This window comes from Cricetulus griseus, chromosome 2, assembly GCF_003668045.3.
Source record: "Cricetulus griseus strain 17A/GY chromosome 2, alternate assembly CriGri-PICRH-1.0, whole genome shotgun sequence".
NCBI lineage: Eukaryota > Metazoa > Chordata > Mammalia > Rodentia > Cricetidae > Cricetulus > Cricetulus griseus.
The window spans coordinates 255,811,481-255,827,789 of NC_048595.1; the positions used below are offsets into that span (position 1 = coordinate 255,811,481).

The window sequence follows — 16,309 nt, forward strand, 5'->3', positions numbered from 1 at the left end:
TTGCTATTTACCTTGGGTTCCTGGATAAGCAGCACCTCTTGCCTCTGAGGTTCTTTTAGCATGCACCCAAGAGGTAAACAATCCCCAGCGCCTGTAAATTCTGCCTAGCAGAGATGTCTTCACACCTGCAAGTTCATCTTGTTTGTCACCACACTGGCTCGGTTTTGAATTATGTATTTATCTCATGCTCCATTGAGCTATGAGGCACTAGGAGACAGTTGTGTCCTTAGCCTTGAATCTATATGGTAGGTATTGAATAAAGTTTGAATGGTTATTCGAGAAGGGAATGCCACTTCTTATTGTTCATCAGATAGATCATAGTGGCCTCATCCCCTGACACTAACTGATGGCAATTTGACAAAATCATTCACTCGCTTGCTTGTGCCTGGGAACATAGAACCATCTTAACAGGCTCCTTCACCTTTCCCTACCTTTGGCCTCTGGTGATGATCCACTTTGAAGACATTCTAGCTTTATCTGTCTGTTAGTTAATTATGGCTGTCAACTTGATTGGACCTGGACTCAACCAATAGATATGCCTCTGAGTGGATCTGTTCAAACATTTCCTGTAGAGATTAACTGAGGGGGAAGACCCTCCCCTGGAGTGGGCATCTGGTGGCCCAGGCATAAGATTTGAGAGGGGAAAAAAGCCAACATGTTGGTCTTAGGCTTTGTGCCTTTGCCTATTACTCGTGAGTGCATCCACCTTATTGCTGCCTCTGCTGCAGCCATCCTATGCTGACACTGAAAGCCAGCTGGATTGCAGCTCTCCAGGGATCCTCCATGCCTTCAGCACCAGTCTTGTGCACATCTGAACAGTCACTGGGGTTTTCAGCCTTTCCAGAGTGCAAAAAGCAATTGTTGGACTACCTGGCATGTGTTGCATAAGTTGATATCATAAATCCAGTGGCTGTCCTACAACTGGCTTGTGGAAGATTTCTATAGAATCAGAAATAAAATTAACCCCTGCACTCCAGATGAGAGCTGAGGTTCTGCTCCTATCTGACTTCCTTTGATGATGAACAGGCATATGTAAGCTAAATAAACCTTTTCTTTCCAAAATTGTGTTGGTCATGGTGTTTCATCATTCACAGCAATAGTAGTAACCCTAACTTGGACAATTTGCAAAATATGCACTTAGTTTAATGCTGCCAAGTACATTTCAGTCAGGGTAAAGGCGGGAATATAGAAACAAGTAAGGAGTCAGAAGCCACCAAGTTACCTTTCACTCAAGTAAAGTAGATATGACTGTCACTAGAGTGCCAATAAGATGCCTCCTATTTTGACCAACCAGGTTGTCATGGGACTCTGCCATGTTCAAAATACAGCTTACAACCTTGTCATTGGTGATCTATCTAAGGAGGTGAAAGAAAGGAAAAACAAACAAACCAACAAAGACCAAAAAAGCAAAACATTACCACAGAAAGCAGATCTGCTCAAGGGTTTTAAGAGTGATGGCTGTGAGTCTAGCATTTTTTAATGACTGGGCCTTCTACTTTGTCAGCCTAGATACACTGGGGGGGGGGGGAGCTTGGTCCTGCCCCAAATGATGTGATAGACTTTGATTGTCACCCCCCATGGAAGGCCTCACCTTCTCTGAGGAGTGGGTGGGGGGTGGGATGGGGAGATTGTGTGTCGGGGGAATGGGAAGACGGGAGAGAGAGGGAACTGGGATTGGTATATAAAATAAGATTGTTTTTAATTTTAAAAATGAACAAAAAAAAGAGTTATGGCAAGAAGCACGGTGACTAGTTCAACTTAATGTTCCTTGAATTATAGTAGAGTTGATATAGAAAAACCTCACACTCAGGGAAACCCCAAATCTTGGGCAAAGTAGAACATATGTGACATTTCTCACATCTTCTGATGTTCCATTGGCTAGTTATCACATGTCACATCAGAATATAAGAGATGCTGTAAAATATGGTCCACATGTTGTCACACAAAGTGTATCAGCAAATTGTTGTGTGCTGTTTGCATTTCTTGTGAGCTGACTGAGCACAGCTTAGGCCCTCTCATCTAATCCTCAGGCATGTTTATCTCAAGTGTCCTCGGAGATGCTTTACACTCTCCTATCTTGTCCATCTTAAGATGTGTTACCATACTGTGAATGTAAACACGGAAATACAGTCAGGGTCAGGCTCACAAGAGGCCCACAAATACACAGTTATCTAGGAGAATGGATGCTCCTCAGCACCGACAATACCCTGAAGACTTTCTTTTGTGAATATGATTTGACTTCTACTTTCCTCTACCTAACTTCATTTCTCTTGCCTAATTTAACTCACTGTCTTACCTAGGTTATTACTATAATAGATTCCTGGCTTATGTTCTGTCTCTCATCTCATTCTCTTTAATCAGATCTGATATTTTAGCCAGTGACCTGTGGTATAAATCTGGCGTGTTTTACTGTGCCTGTTAAAATCTCTGAACATATTCCTGTAGCACATTTTGAAAGTCATCATCTCTTTCTATTGCACAGAACTACCTTTAGAAAGCAGCAACTGCATTTTGACAAATGCCTTGTATTAGGCAGAGTGCTGTACAGCAATTAACCAATGTGTGTGTGTGTGTGTGTGTGTGTGTGTGTGTGTGTGTGTGTGTGTGTGTGTGTGTGTAATTAAAGGGGATTCATTAGCTTGGCTTACACATTAAAGGGTAGATCATTCAATAGTAGAAAAGGAGAGACCCAGATTCTCAATCTAGAAGATGGGAAATACTACCAGTCCCAGCTGCCTAGCCCCTTGGAGAGCTTGAAGGATTGAATTCATGGAGAAAGAGGAGAAAGTTCCAAGAAGCTGGAGTTTGGTATGAACAGGAAGCAGCAGCAAGAGATGCACACACTCTGAAAGGGGTTTGCTGGCACTGCAAGTTGCTTTCCTCTGATTTGAGCTTTATCTAGACTACCTGCCTGCTGGAAGTTGCTGGCCACATGCAGGGCAGGCCACCCCTATATTAGCCACTGGCCCACATGTCACTTGTCTCTGGAAGTCAACCAACCTTTTACCTGTAACTTATGCTTCACCAGTCCGAGACATCTCTCAATCCAGTCAAGTTGACAACCAAGACCAACCATCACATCCCACTTGTTTCTGGCTGTAAGTGTGTGAGCAGCTTTGTTGATGCAAAAACTGCAAAAGCACTGTAGGGCACCTTGGGGCTGTGGCTTTTAAGAAATAAGTGTGATTTTGATGCTGACATCTCATGTTTTCTTGTTGGAAACAGATGGGGCTCTTGGGATTGATGTAGCTGCAAGGTAGAAGCCCAAACTCCCGAGTATCCTGGTGGAAGGGAGATACCCACGGAATAGACCAGTTGGCCTCAAACTGTTGTATGATCTGAGAGTGACTTTCTCTTGTGTTTGAGTCAATATCCACATGGTGACCTAATTGTTCAAGCAGTTAGCTAACCCAGAGCAAGCAGCTTTGTTATCTTTAGGATAGAATTTAAAATCCACACCACAACTGATGAGGTCCTGGCAGCTTTGTTATATTCAAGACAGAATTGAAATTCTTTGTTTTATTTAAGACAGGATTGAAATTCTTTGTTTTATTCAAGACAAGATTGAAATTCAAATATGGCTGATGAGATCTTGTAGGGTCCTTGGCCTCATTGCTGTGGCTATGTAACAGGCTCTAAGGCAGTTCCACAATGATCTCAGATTCTTCCCTCACTAGAGGCAAAGCGGTTAATCTCTTTGTGTCTCCATTTCCCCCTTAGTAAAAGGCAATAATCTTTGATAAGAGTTATGAAGGTTTGAAGTTACAGTCTACTCCTGAGATAGCTTACCCTATTCACAGGTGCAAACAGAAGCCAGGAGGCTCCTGGCTCATAAGAGAACAGCAGACAGCATCAGCTTCATACTTACATTGATTCTGCAATAACTCCAGGACACTGCAAGCCAGGTATATGCTGCAGACAGTGAATTTGCAAGATTAGACTTTCTAACTCCTTTCTCGTGGGCTATGAACAAATACACATGAACTTTGCTCCAGCAAGAAACATTATTTTTCTAATAGACAGCAAACACATCTGCCCTCTGCTCAGGAGAAGGCATAATCTTGATGAAGGTTGCTTGTAATCCCAATGTCCTTGAAAAAACAACCTGGAAGAAAAATTGGCAGTAACTTAGTTCATGAGATGTGCAGAAATTTAAGAGGACCGTGGAGAGATGTCTCCCAACAACATTGCCCACACCATTGCATTGCTGTGAGGATGAATCTGTCCCTTCCTGTGATGATTTAGAGCGGTGCCTGGCTTGTAAATCCTCAAGAAAAAAAACCATTGTCCCTCCACAGTCTATCTTAGGTTTCTATTGCTGTGATACTACATCATGACCAAAAAGCAGCTGGGCAGGAAAGGATTTTTATTGTATCACTATTCATCAGGGCAGGAACTCAAATAGGACAGGAACCTGGAGGCAGGCACTGATGCAAAGGCCATGGAGGGGTGCTGCTTACTGGAGTGCTTGCTCCCCATGGCTTGCTCAGTCTGCTTTCTTATAGAACCCAAGACCACCAGCTCCTGCAGGGATGGCCCTACTTACAGTGGTCTGGGTCCTCCCCCATTGATCACTAGTTAAGAAAATGCACTATAGGCTGGCCCAGAGCCTGAACTTATAGGGGAATTTTCTCAATCAAGGTTTTCTTCTCTTGGATGCCCATAGTTTGTGTCATGTTGACAAAAATCTAGCTAGCACAACTTGACACACATACACATTGCTGTTAAGCCACAATCCTTCCTTGGTTGTTCATCCCCAAAATCACACATTAAAAACACAAATAACTTTAGAGGTCAAGCCATCTTTGCAAATTCAAGCATGCTAAAATTTTAGTCTCTTTCAAATACTGGATATCTCTCAAAATCCAAAATCTCTTTTGAAAGTTCAAAGTCTTTCAGCTGTTGGGTTTATGCAAAAATTAAAATTAAATTAAACAATTCTCACTTCAAGAGGGAAGAATCAAGGCATAGACACCATATGAACTTAGCAAAACCAAACTCCCCACCATGTAAATACAGAATGACCAATGTCTGGGATCCTCTTGCGATCTTCTGGGCTCTTCCAAAGGCATTGGGTCAGTTCTCCAGCCCTGCCCTCTTCAATACACACCACTTGTCTTCTAGGCTCTGGTTGGCTCCACTCCACTGCTGCTGCTGTTCTTGGTGGTCATCCCATGGTCCTGGCATCTCCAAAATTGCTGGGGTCCTCTGCTGCATCTGGAATGCAGTTTCACCAATAGATTCTCTTCATGCTGCCAAGCCTTAGCTTCTCTACATGATCCCTTCAATCCTGGGTCTTCAACTGCCACTGAAGCCACACACCTTCATCAATGGCCTTCCTGCCTTTCACAGTGCCAATCCTCAGCTGCTTTCTATAACCCCTTCATGCCTTCAAAACCAGTATCACCTAGTGACTCTTACACTACTATGTTTGGCTACCACTGCGATATACACCCTTGGCCACCTCTGGAACACAGCCTCTGTGTGCTAGCCCTTAGGAAACACTTCCCAGATTTCACCTCAACTATACTGTCTCTTTTTAATCACCACTATTTCTTAGTTCCAACTAGCCAGCATCAATTGTCTTAGTAATGCAAAGGTTTCACTTCAGCTGTTAACAGTCTCCTGTTAACAACACTGACTCTTCAGCCCAGCTGACCAGAAAGAGAGAATCTTAATTCAAAATAGCAAATGACCCTGATAGTCTTTAAAGTTCTCTCTGAAACAAGCCAGGCAGGCCTCCATCCTCTACTCTGCTCAACATTTGTACCTTCCACGCTCCAATGTAACATCCCACTGAGCTCTCAACACTCAATGGCTTTTCTAGCCCAAAGTTCCAAAGTCCTTCCACAATCTTCCTCAAAACCTGGTGAAGTATATCACAGCAATGCCTCACTATGCTGGTACCAACTTGTCTTAGTTGGTTCTATTGCTGTGATGAAATATCATGACCATAAAGCAGTTGGGGAGGAAAAGATATTTTGGCTTACTTATTTTTTTGCACATCACTGTTTGTTATCGAACGATGTCAGAACGGGAACTCAAACAGGGCAGGAACCTGGAGGCAGGAGCTGATGCAGAGGCTACGGAGGAGTGCTGCTTATTGGCTTGCTCTCCATGGCTTGCTTTGGCTGCTGTCTTACAGAACCCAGGACCACAAGCCCAGGGAAGCCCTACTCACAATGGGGTAAGCCCTTCCCCATCAACCACTAAGAAAATGCTCTACAGACTGGCTCACACCCTGACCTTATGGAGGCATTTTCTCAGCCAAGGTTTCCTTTTCTCAGAAGATCATAGTTGTGTCAAGGTGACATAAATCTTAGCCAGCACAGGGTCCAGCTCCCACTACCTTCTTTTTGCTAGCCTTGCTAGATTGTTTTCATTTCCACAAGCTTCACATCTTTTGCCTCTGGGCCTCTTAACTGATCATCATCTAGAATGCTTGGCTCTCTCCCATACTTACCCTATTCCTGCTTCTCCACTTTTGGTCCTAACCCGTAGACAGGAGTCCCCCTGCTATGTGGTACCCACAGTTTACCCACTGTACTTCCTTCTTTGACAATGCACCCCTGAGTGGTGGCATTTGTTCAAATGCCTTCAATGTCCCAGAAATGTAATCTCTGGGAGTATAGATAACACATTAAATGATGGGTGGTCATTCTGATTACCTCAAGGGACAGCTCAGTTCTAGTGGCCTCTGCAGCAGGTGTCTGTAGATCCATTTACTTGACCCTAACTCGAATTATCTCCACATTTCATGTGCATCCTTTCAATTTTTCAAAGCACAGGAAGACAATCTGAATGTTGCTTGAATCAAGGGAGTTCAGTAGGTTAATCAGCTATGGTCAGTGGATGGAGTTTCATAGGACAGGGATGGCTAATGACCAATCCCAAGATAGGGACATCAAACTGAGGGGTATGGCCATGGGTTGTCTCTTGAGAGAGAATAAGCCAAGTTTGCACTTTATTCAGACTCGGGCTCATCTCCTCCTTTGTTTCCCACACACCTCTAGGACTATTCCAGTAGTCTATTGTATGCTATCTTTGAATCCGCCCTTCTCTCTTGTGATTTGGGTCTCTGCAGCCTGCATCTGCCCCAGTGGGGTGAGCACTGAGGAAACCCATGGGAAAGCAGGTGGGAACTTGCTCCATTGTGCAGGCTCCTGTCTTGCTGTCTTACTTCCATCCCTTCTTTGCTCACCACTTCATTCCAGTAGGAACATTTGAATCAATTTCCAGTCTTTACTCTGCTCATGGCAACTGTTTTCACATTCACTCAGACATAAGGCACCAGGAGCAGACAGGTCATGCATGTTTTGGAGTGTGGGGACTCCTGATGTGAGGGCATTCTCCTCTGAACACAAAGACAGTCCACCAGCATTCCTGCATCCCATTCTCCAGAGTCCAAGCATGGGTTGCCTAGGCCCATCTCCTGGGCTTCTGTGTTTGACTCTAACTTTTTTTGCAGTACTCAGACAGGAGTTGCTTTCTGTGATGATGCATTTTCTTTTATTGCCTTCTCATTTAACTTGGTAATAGCTGTCTCTGTGAATCCCTTGTGTGATTTCTGCCCCTTGATATAGGGGCAGGAATAAGGCTGATATAAGGGACATTTTCCCTCTGAAGTTTGTCTTATTCTTTTGCTTAAAGTGCTTCAGCAGATATCTATGCTCATAGTAGTAGTGTTAGTCACAATAACTCAGGGTAGGAAGAGCCAAAATGCTCAAGAGTTGAATAAATGAAATGTGGTATAGCTGCATAGAGAGACATTAGTCTTGAAAAGGAACAAAAATCTAGTATGTATTCCAACACAGATGAACTCAGGGACCAACCATTGCACTACCAAATCAGGGATAAAAGGATAAACATTGTCTGAGTTCATGTACAGGTATATGATAGTAGATGATTAATAGAGACAGGAAGAGGTGTTGGCACTTAGAGGGGGGTCATGAGAATGGGGAATTACTGTTGAATGAGCAATTACTCTTTGGAATAATGGGAACATTTTGGCAATTGACTGTGACTGTACAATAATATAAATGTGGTGAATGTACTAGAATGATACACCTACAATGGGAAGTATAGTGGTGTGTTAAAAAAGAATCACCTCTTGAGGATGCAGAGATGGCTCAGTGGTTAAGAGCACATATTCTTCTTGCAGAAGACCTGAGCTTGGTTGCCAGCATCCACATCAGGAAGCTCACACTGCCTGACTCCAGCTCTGGAGCATGTTTTTGTTGCATTAGTACAGGTGCCCACAGAGGGTAGAAGCACCTGTACTAATGCAACCCTCCCTCCCACTCATACAGACACAGACACATGCCCATAGTTTTTTGTTTTTTTAAACACTGGAGTTTAGTGCGGTTATTCTCCTCCTCTTTTTCTTCTCCTCCTTTGTATTTTGAAGCAGGATCCCACTGTGTAACACAGTTTAAACCTTGAGCTTGTGATCTTCTAAAAAAAAATTATAGGCATGTGTTCATTACCATGCCTGGCTAGCATGTTTTTGTTGTTTTTGTAAATCTCTTTCTGATCCATGATGGTCATCCATGTGGCATTTCTCCTTTTATTCCATTAATGAAACCCAGAAACTTTAGGGTTAAACCCTGTCACTACTCTACAGATTGGACACATAAGGTGAATGCAAGTAAAATATCTCTGGGACTTTACTTTGTTTTAAAGGAGCCACTCATCTTTACATGGAAGATTTGGGATCACAGATTATCCCAACAATCTTGATTGATGAAGGGGAACTGGGACAAAAATACATACTTAGAGGTCCAGAAAAATCCCTTTATGATCGGTTCTCTTCCCAGTCTTCCCAATGCACTGTTTCAGAGATGGAATCTTCAGGGACAGTAAGCTTGCTTTCACTGTTTGCCTTGAGGAAGAAGCACAGAGTAAAACAATGTGAGCAAATGTGAAGTCCTGCTTGATACTTTCATTTTCTTGGCAAGGCATGTGACAGAATGGCAGCTCACTATCAGATGGCTCTGAGTCATCTTCCTCAAAGCTCCTTCTAATCTCCATTTCCCCAGCTCACAGAAGACCCATTTCCTCAGCAAAATTCAATATTAGGATAATTGAATCGGCTGTGTAATATTCAATTAAAATCAACTTCATTGAGTTCACTTATAAATGTTATGGCCTAAATATCTCACAAAGTAAGATAGTACTTTTAAAATAACTATTGTAGTTAACATTGCCCTAAAGAAGAACATGTGTCTAGGGCATTTTAATGTTTTTCATTTGACTTCTAAGGTGGATCTTATTCAATGGTTAATCAATAAATGAGTTCTGAGGATATTACTTCCTGGATCCTTGAGTCATAGACTCCTAGTGACTCAAGACACACTGAATGACAGGAATGGTACAAAGGAAACCTGAAACACCTTCAGCCTCACATTCCCAGCCTTTCTCCAGGTTCTGCTAAGAATGTGGTAGCCATTGGTGGATGACTTGTAATGACAGAGTCACGAGTGACTGCGGGGAAAGGGGTCGGCATGTACCTCAGCAGTGGACTGCTTGCCTCACATGTGCAAAGTCTTGAGTTTAATCCCCAGCATCTCAAAAGGCAAACAAAAGATGACAGAGAGGAAGAGCTAATACACTGCCTTCTAGCCCTGGGACTCAGCACCAGGTACTGAGAGGCCATTCAGTATGGGAAGGTGCAGGGAGGGGCAGGGAGGGGCAGAGGTAGACTTACCAGGCAGCACTTTTACTGTCCCTGAAGATTCCATCTCTGAAACAGTGCATTGGGAAGACTGGGAAGAGAACCGATCATAAAGGGATTTTTCTGGACCTCTAAGTATGTATTTTTGTCCCAGTTCCCCTTCATCAATCAAGATTGTTGGGATAATCTGTGATCCCAAATCTTCCATGTAAAGATGAGTAGCTCCTTTAAAACAAAGTAAAGTGGATATAAGTCCAGGCCCTGGAGCCAGACTTCAAATGCTGGTTGATTGGTGGTGAAGCTCTGGGAAGTCTCATGGCCTTTGTGTGTCTCTATCTTTATCTATATAGGGATAACAAATACCAGCCTCAGATGATTATCTAGTTACTTACCTAAGAACACTGTGTATTTTATACTAAGCATTTGGTAGTTTGGGCAGTATAAATTTATATATATTCTTCTATAAACTTAGACTTCAGGGGCTAGTGCTGAAGATGGGCATACATTGTCTTGAAGAATAAGGAAACGAGGGAAAGCTGGGATATTTGAGGGAAGGAACAAGATATCCTACCTTGGAATGTGGCTAGCACCAGCAATTTAGCATGCCAGGATCCAGCCCATCTGAAGACTCAAATTTAACTTTTAAGCCTGCAAGGAAACTACCCTAATGCTAAGCTGTGGCTGGTGCAGCTTAAGACAGTTGTTTGCACCTTGCCTATGGAGGCATTGAAATAGCACAGGGCAGACAAGGGTAAAATGATGTTTTGTAACAGACTTTTCCTGGTGAGAGGCAGCACATGCATGTCTACTCACCCCAGAAAGAGAGGGTAGGTCTTCTTTAACTAAACCTTCATAGAAATACCCAGATGTGTGTTTGCTTGGGGCGTCTCAATCAAACTGTTCAAGATTAGCCATTACAACAGGGTCTTCACCTTCATGGAAATACTTTTTGGAAATTCACTACCCTTCTCCCATCTTTCAGAGTGTTTTTCCATGGGGTTACGTACTGATCGTGTCTTCTGGAAGTTTTTTTGCCTTCTACAGCACCTCGTGAACCTGCCCTCACCAGACCTTTCAGCCTTCTTCTGTTCTATAATGTACCCTGCTTGAAATACTATCTCTGTTTCACCTCCTAACTCCAGCCTCTACCAAATTGTATCTGTTTTGAAGCCCATATTCTTAGCTAGACAGTTTAAGAAACAATGCATTGAGGGCTAGGCATCTAGCATGTACAAAGTTTTTGGGTTAATGCCTACTGACTCAAAATGAAGGAAACAGGAGTGCATTAAGACTGTTCTCTTGAGATATCTGTCTCTTGTATGGATTTAACACAAAGGAACAATAGGGAGTTCAGTTATTAGAAATGATAGAGATGTATTTGAATTTGCAACTTTGGGAACCCCAAGTCACACACAAATGGGCCATTACCAATGTGTAATGTCTATGTATATATACTCAGAATTTGATTCAAGAAACAGAACAAATAGCAGATGTATATTTTATCATTCTAAGTCTATTGGGTAGAAAAATGCCAAAAAGATCAGACGGTTCTTTAAGAAGCTCAGACTTAGAGTTACTGAATATTTTTGTATCTTAATTAAAATGGTGAGATTTTTCTGTGGTAAATTTATATAATATATAAAATTATAATGATAAATGTGCAATTTCATGTAACAAAATTTATGTAATGTATTTTACATTATACCATAATTTTGATCATTTTCAAGTACACAATTTAGTAGCATTAAATATAATCATACTTTTAACCCATAATTTAATTTCTGTAAAGCTACATGCTTGAGTACATTAAAATTGGTTACATTGTCTCCGTGGAGAGTTTATCTACTGGGTAAGACTTGGCCAAACAAATAGAGTTGCTTTAATAGCTCTAGAATTTTAAGACAGTCAACTTTCTTTATTTCAATTCCTCTTCCCCCTTCACAGTCTTTCCATCTCCAATGTATTTCTATAATGGTCAAAAATGGTTTAAAGAAATAATCAATATAACAAAGGTGAAATAAATAGAAATCTGTTGAAGAAGATGAATAAAAGATCCACATGTTAGATTGGTAGAAAAGAAACCATTCTAAGAACCTCATGAGCATGTTAGAGAAAGGCATTCAGTTTTATTGTGACTCTGTAAGAGCAAGGAAATAAGATTCTCAGTACTGTGACCATGACATAAAACAAAAACATATTGTCAACAGCATAGCTTTTGTTGACATTAAAGCCAGGATGAAAGATCTCCCATGGGTTGTCATTGAGCAGATACTGTGTGCTCTAGGGAGCACCCATCTTTACAATCTTTACAGTAGTGAATCTTTCCACATCATCTTCACAGCCTTCAACACTAACTCGTACCATTGTCTAAAACGTCATTTCAGTAAAAGTAACATGTTTTATGTGCTCAGTAACCTGCTAACTCATGCTGATCCAGAAAAAGATTTGGAGAGTCTTGAGTGAACTAAATCTTCATCTCCACAGTCCTTGAAGTGGCTTAAGATAGCTAGGAAGACCTGGTACAACCTCGGGATGAGCAAACAGTTATAAGTAGTGTGTGCCTCGTGTTTGGAGTCTACATATGATAGCATGATAACATGATGGCAGGACCACTTGTGAAAATGAAGGAAAACCTCCTCTATATAAGAGACTCTATATAAGAGAATGATAAGTTCTATTCAGATAAATAGAAAGCATGGTGCTGTGAAATATCTTCCTCTTCAATGCTGGTATTAAGCAAAAGTTAGAAGAGGTGAACCAGATCACATTTTTTTAATATTTAGGAAATTCTTTAGCCAACCTACCACAAAGCAATTTTTTCCAACTCTTCATCTCAATATAACTGATATTATGGTTTAGGTTCTATTTTAGAGGCGCAGAAATAACCAGTGTATTAATGGAATGAAGTTTAGATTACTCATTTGTCATGTTTTTGAACGCTGTATATGTTTGAGTGTGAGGAAATCTCTCATGGTAAGAATAATGTGTGATAGGAACTAATGGAGAAGTTGTGAGTTGAGAAGGCTTGTCATTTCCTGTGCATGCCTTAGCTAAGCATTCATTCATTCATTCATTCATTCATTCATTCATTCATTCTTACTTCCATGAGGCACAGATGTTTCTTCGCATGGTGGTATATTAGCCACTACAGCTGGGCATGGGGTCTGTTCTTCAGGGTGCTGTGTATATCCAGTGAGACATTACTGGAGAAAACTAATTGTTTTTTTGTAAGGGGTTATCAGTTGGAGATAGTTTCTAGGTTAGAGATGGGGCTTGTGTTCACTTCCCCTCTCAGTTCTGGGACCCCATCTGACTTAGACCTATGCAAGGACTGTCCATCCTGCCACAGTATCTGTGAGTTCATGTGTGTCAGTCCTGGTGTGTTTACAAGGTGTCTTAATTAGGGTTTCTGTTGCTGTGACAAAAAACCATGACCAGAGCAGCTTGGAAAGGAAGGGGTTTTTTTTTTTTGGTTTACACTTTCACAGCACTGTTCATCATCAAAGGAAGTCAGGACAGGAACTCAAGCAGGGCAGGAACCTGGAGGCAGACACTGATGCAGAGGCCATGGAGGGGTGCTGCTTACTGGCTTGCTCCCTGTGACTTGCTCAGCCTGCTTTCTTACAGAACCCAGGATCACCAGCTCAGGGAAGGCCCCACCCACCATGGTCTAGGCCCTTCCGCATCAATCACTAATTAAGAAAATGCCACATAGGGACTAGAGAGATGGCTCAGCCATTAAAGGCTAGGATCACAACCAAAAATATAAGAAAATGCTCTACGGGTTTGCCTACAGTTCAACCTTATAGAGGCATTTTCTCAATTAAGGCTCCCTTCTCTCTGATGGCTTGAGCTTATGTCAAGATGACATACAACTAGCCAGGACAGAAGGCCTTGTTTCCTTGGTGTCCTCCACCTGCTCTGGCTCTTTTTTCGAGTATATAAAATTGGCATTTATTAATTAAGAAATGCAAATCTCCAAAGAAAATTGCTGCAAGGCATCTAAAAATTGTGGTACTTGGCATAAGACTGGAGATATAAACACTGTCCAAAGTGATATAGACACCCAGTGTTATGTTAAAATAGGAATAATGGAGAACATTCATGATGGCTTAATAAGTTACACTTTTTTGACAAAATGACTAGAATAAATCTATGATAAAGAAATACAACACCCTACCATTATTTTAGTTGGAAGAGCCACACCAAAAAATCATGCCCCCGCTCCCCAAAAACAAATTTTGCAGGACTACTACAAGTCCAGTAGGCCTTGTTACTGTTATTGTCAATGTTTTCTTGCTAAAAATTCAAGTAAAAGAGTCAAATTGCTTAAAGCAGTAAAAAAAATAATCATAGTGGTGTATGGTCTCGCAATGACTTGAAACACACTAACACTCTTCCATGTTTCTTCATTTGCAGACTATCAAACACAGTATTTGAAGTAAAGGACTAAATCTATTTGTTTTTAAAGCATCCTTGAATTTATATTCTACTACAATATAATCATGACAAAAAGGCAAATGACTATGATTCTGAAAGTTAAGCTTTCAAATTATATGACTATAATTTCTGTGATTTTAAAAAAATCACATAAATGTAAAAATATATTCTAGTGTTCTTACATAGGAGCTGAGGCTTGCCATTTCAACAAAAATTCTGAGATGGAATTAATAAAAAAACAATTTCCATTTATACCACAAAGCAATAAGTTTAAATCAGACTATTTTGAGTTGTGTAGCCCTTTATTAGCAACTAAAATAGAAGGCATCTGTTGTACAACATGGGTAGTAATTGTCTATTACTGGAGATTTCTTATATTCTAATACAGATCATTTATAAATACAATTTCTTTTATTAAAAAGCTTCTACCCTTTTTTGTCTGTGTACAATCTGCAAAACTGTTCTGAAAGGGAATGTATGTGCATGAGTCTGCAAAGAGTCCAAATTTCAGATATGCTAAATGCTTTACAAGTCATTTTCAAAAACTGTGTGCCAATTGGGCCTTTATATTGTCATCATTTTTTAAATCAAAATATTCTGATTCCAGCCTTTCTTCCACTGCCCCAAACTATAAAGCATTTTTTAAATGAGTTAAAATTAAGGAGGACTATACCTACTAGAAAAGAAGATAAGAGAGTTCTATTAGTCTGAGGTTTCAGGATCCCCCAACACCACACCGACATCTTGGTAAAGGTTAGGCTGGACCCCGGACAGCGTGTGAGTCTGTGCAGGTGGTGTCCCTGAGGGTCAGAGCTTCAGTGGACCGTGAGTGCTCCAGCTGCATAACTAACTGAACTGTCTTGCTAGCTTCTACACTGGCTCGACTGGGCATAATTCAAGAAGGAAAAGCTCATATTCATTCCGTTCTTTTGGAGCTCTGTGATATCATTTAATAGTACCCCATGGGATGTCTTCCACATATAGTATTATAATATTTCTTCAAATAATTGCTAAAAGATACAAGATCTAATTGTTCTATAATATTCATACCCATTTTATCTAGATGTTCAATGGATCTATAACTCTCCCACTGGGATTCATCATAGTAACTGTAACGGAAACTTTGACCCCAGTGGCAGAAATCAGAAGAGACCACAAAGAGATTACTAGGATCCGCTAGACATTTAGTGAAGAGTTTTCCGAATTCCTGTTCTTTTGACTCACTGAGAGCTCCAACCAGTACAGGAATAATGGTAAACTCATCTTTATGGCTTTCCATGGCTTTAGCTGTATAAGGCAAATGCATTTCAATACTGTGTTCGTCTTCATCTATCTGCAGAGACATGCGTTCAAACATTCCTGTCTTCTGTAAATCTCTCCGTAAATCATACGAAAGTCTTACAGAGGAGTCCTACATATATCCACACTGGAGAGTGCACATTGAGACAGGGGCACATGATGGGAAGGTCCAAGAATGAAAATTCTCTGGGTAATAGCCGGATCCACTTGTTTGTAAGCATGGACAGCATAAGAACCACAGTATGTGTATCCTGCATGGGGTGCAATAATGGCTCTAGCAGGTCTTTTCGTAGACTGAACTTGTGAAAGCCAACCTTCTAGCTGGGCATTCAGCTGAGGTTCTGAGGCAGTGTACTAGCTCCCGGCATGGCTGGCTTCCCGGCAGACAACTCGGTTGGACATCTTGGTGCCTGTGCCGCCTATGGTGCACAAGGATGAATGAGAAGCCCACTCTGGCTCTTATAATCTTTCTTTTTCCTTTTCTGCAGAGTTCCCTGAGCACTGAGTGAATGGATTTGATGGAGACCTTCCATTTAGGACTAAGTGTTGCAAGTCTCTTATTCTCTGCACATCGACCAACCGTGGATCTCTGATTTGTTTCCATCTCCTGAAGGAGGAAGCTTCTCTGATGATGACTGAGCAAGACACTGATCTGAGTGCATCCTGATGGATTCAGATCTTAAAGAATGCGAATTGCCTCCTGCAGAGTTTGCAGCAGAGAGCCAGGGAAGGAGGGAGGCCAGGACAATGGCAGGGTCAGAACAGTGTTTTAGATGCTGAGTAGAGAATGACTCAGAGGGAGGCGGAATAGAAGTAGGTGTTCAGGTGAAAGGCATTGTGAGCCAAATCAGAATCAAGTAGTTCAGCTTGAGGAAATGGGTACAAGTTCAGTGACAT

At 41.4% G+C, this 16,309-nt stretch overlaps 1 pseudogene; it reads right to left on the minus strand.

Annotated features, from left to right (window-relative positions):
* Window positions 1-14,928: 14,928 nt before the first annotated feature.
* LOC100763241 lies at window positions 14,929-15,826 on the minus strand (annotated as a pseudogene).
* Window positions 15,827-16,309: the final 483 nt, after the last annotated feature.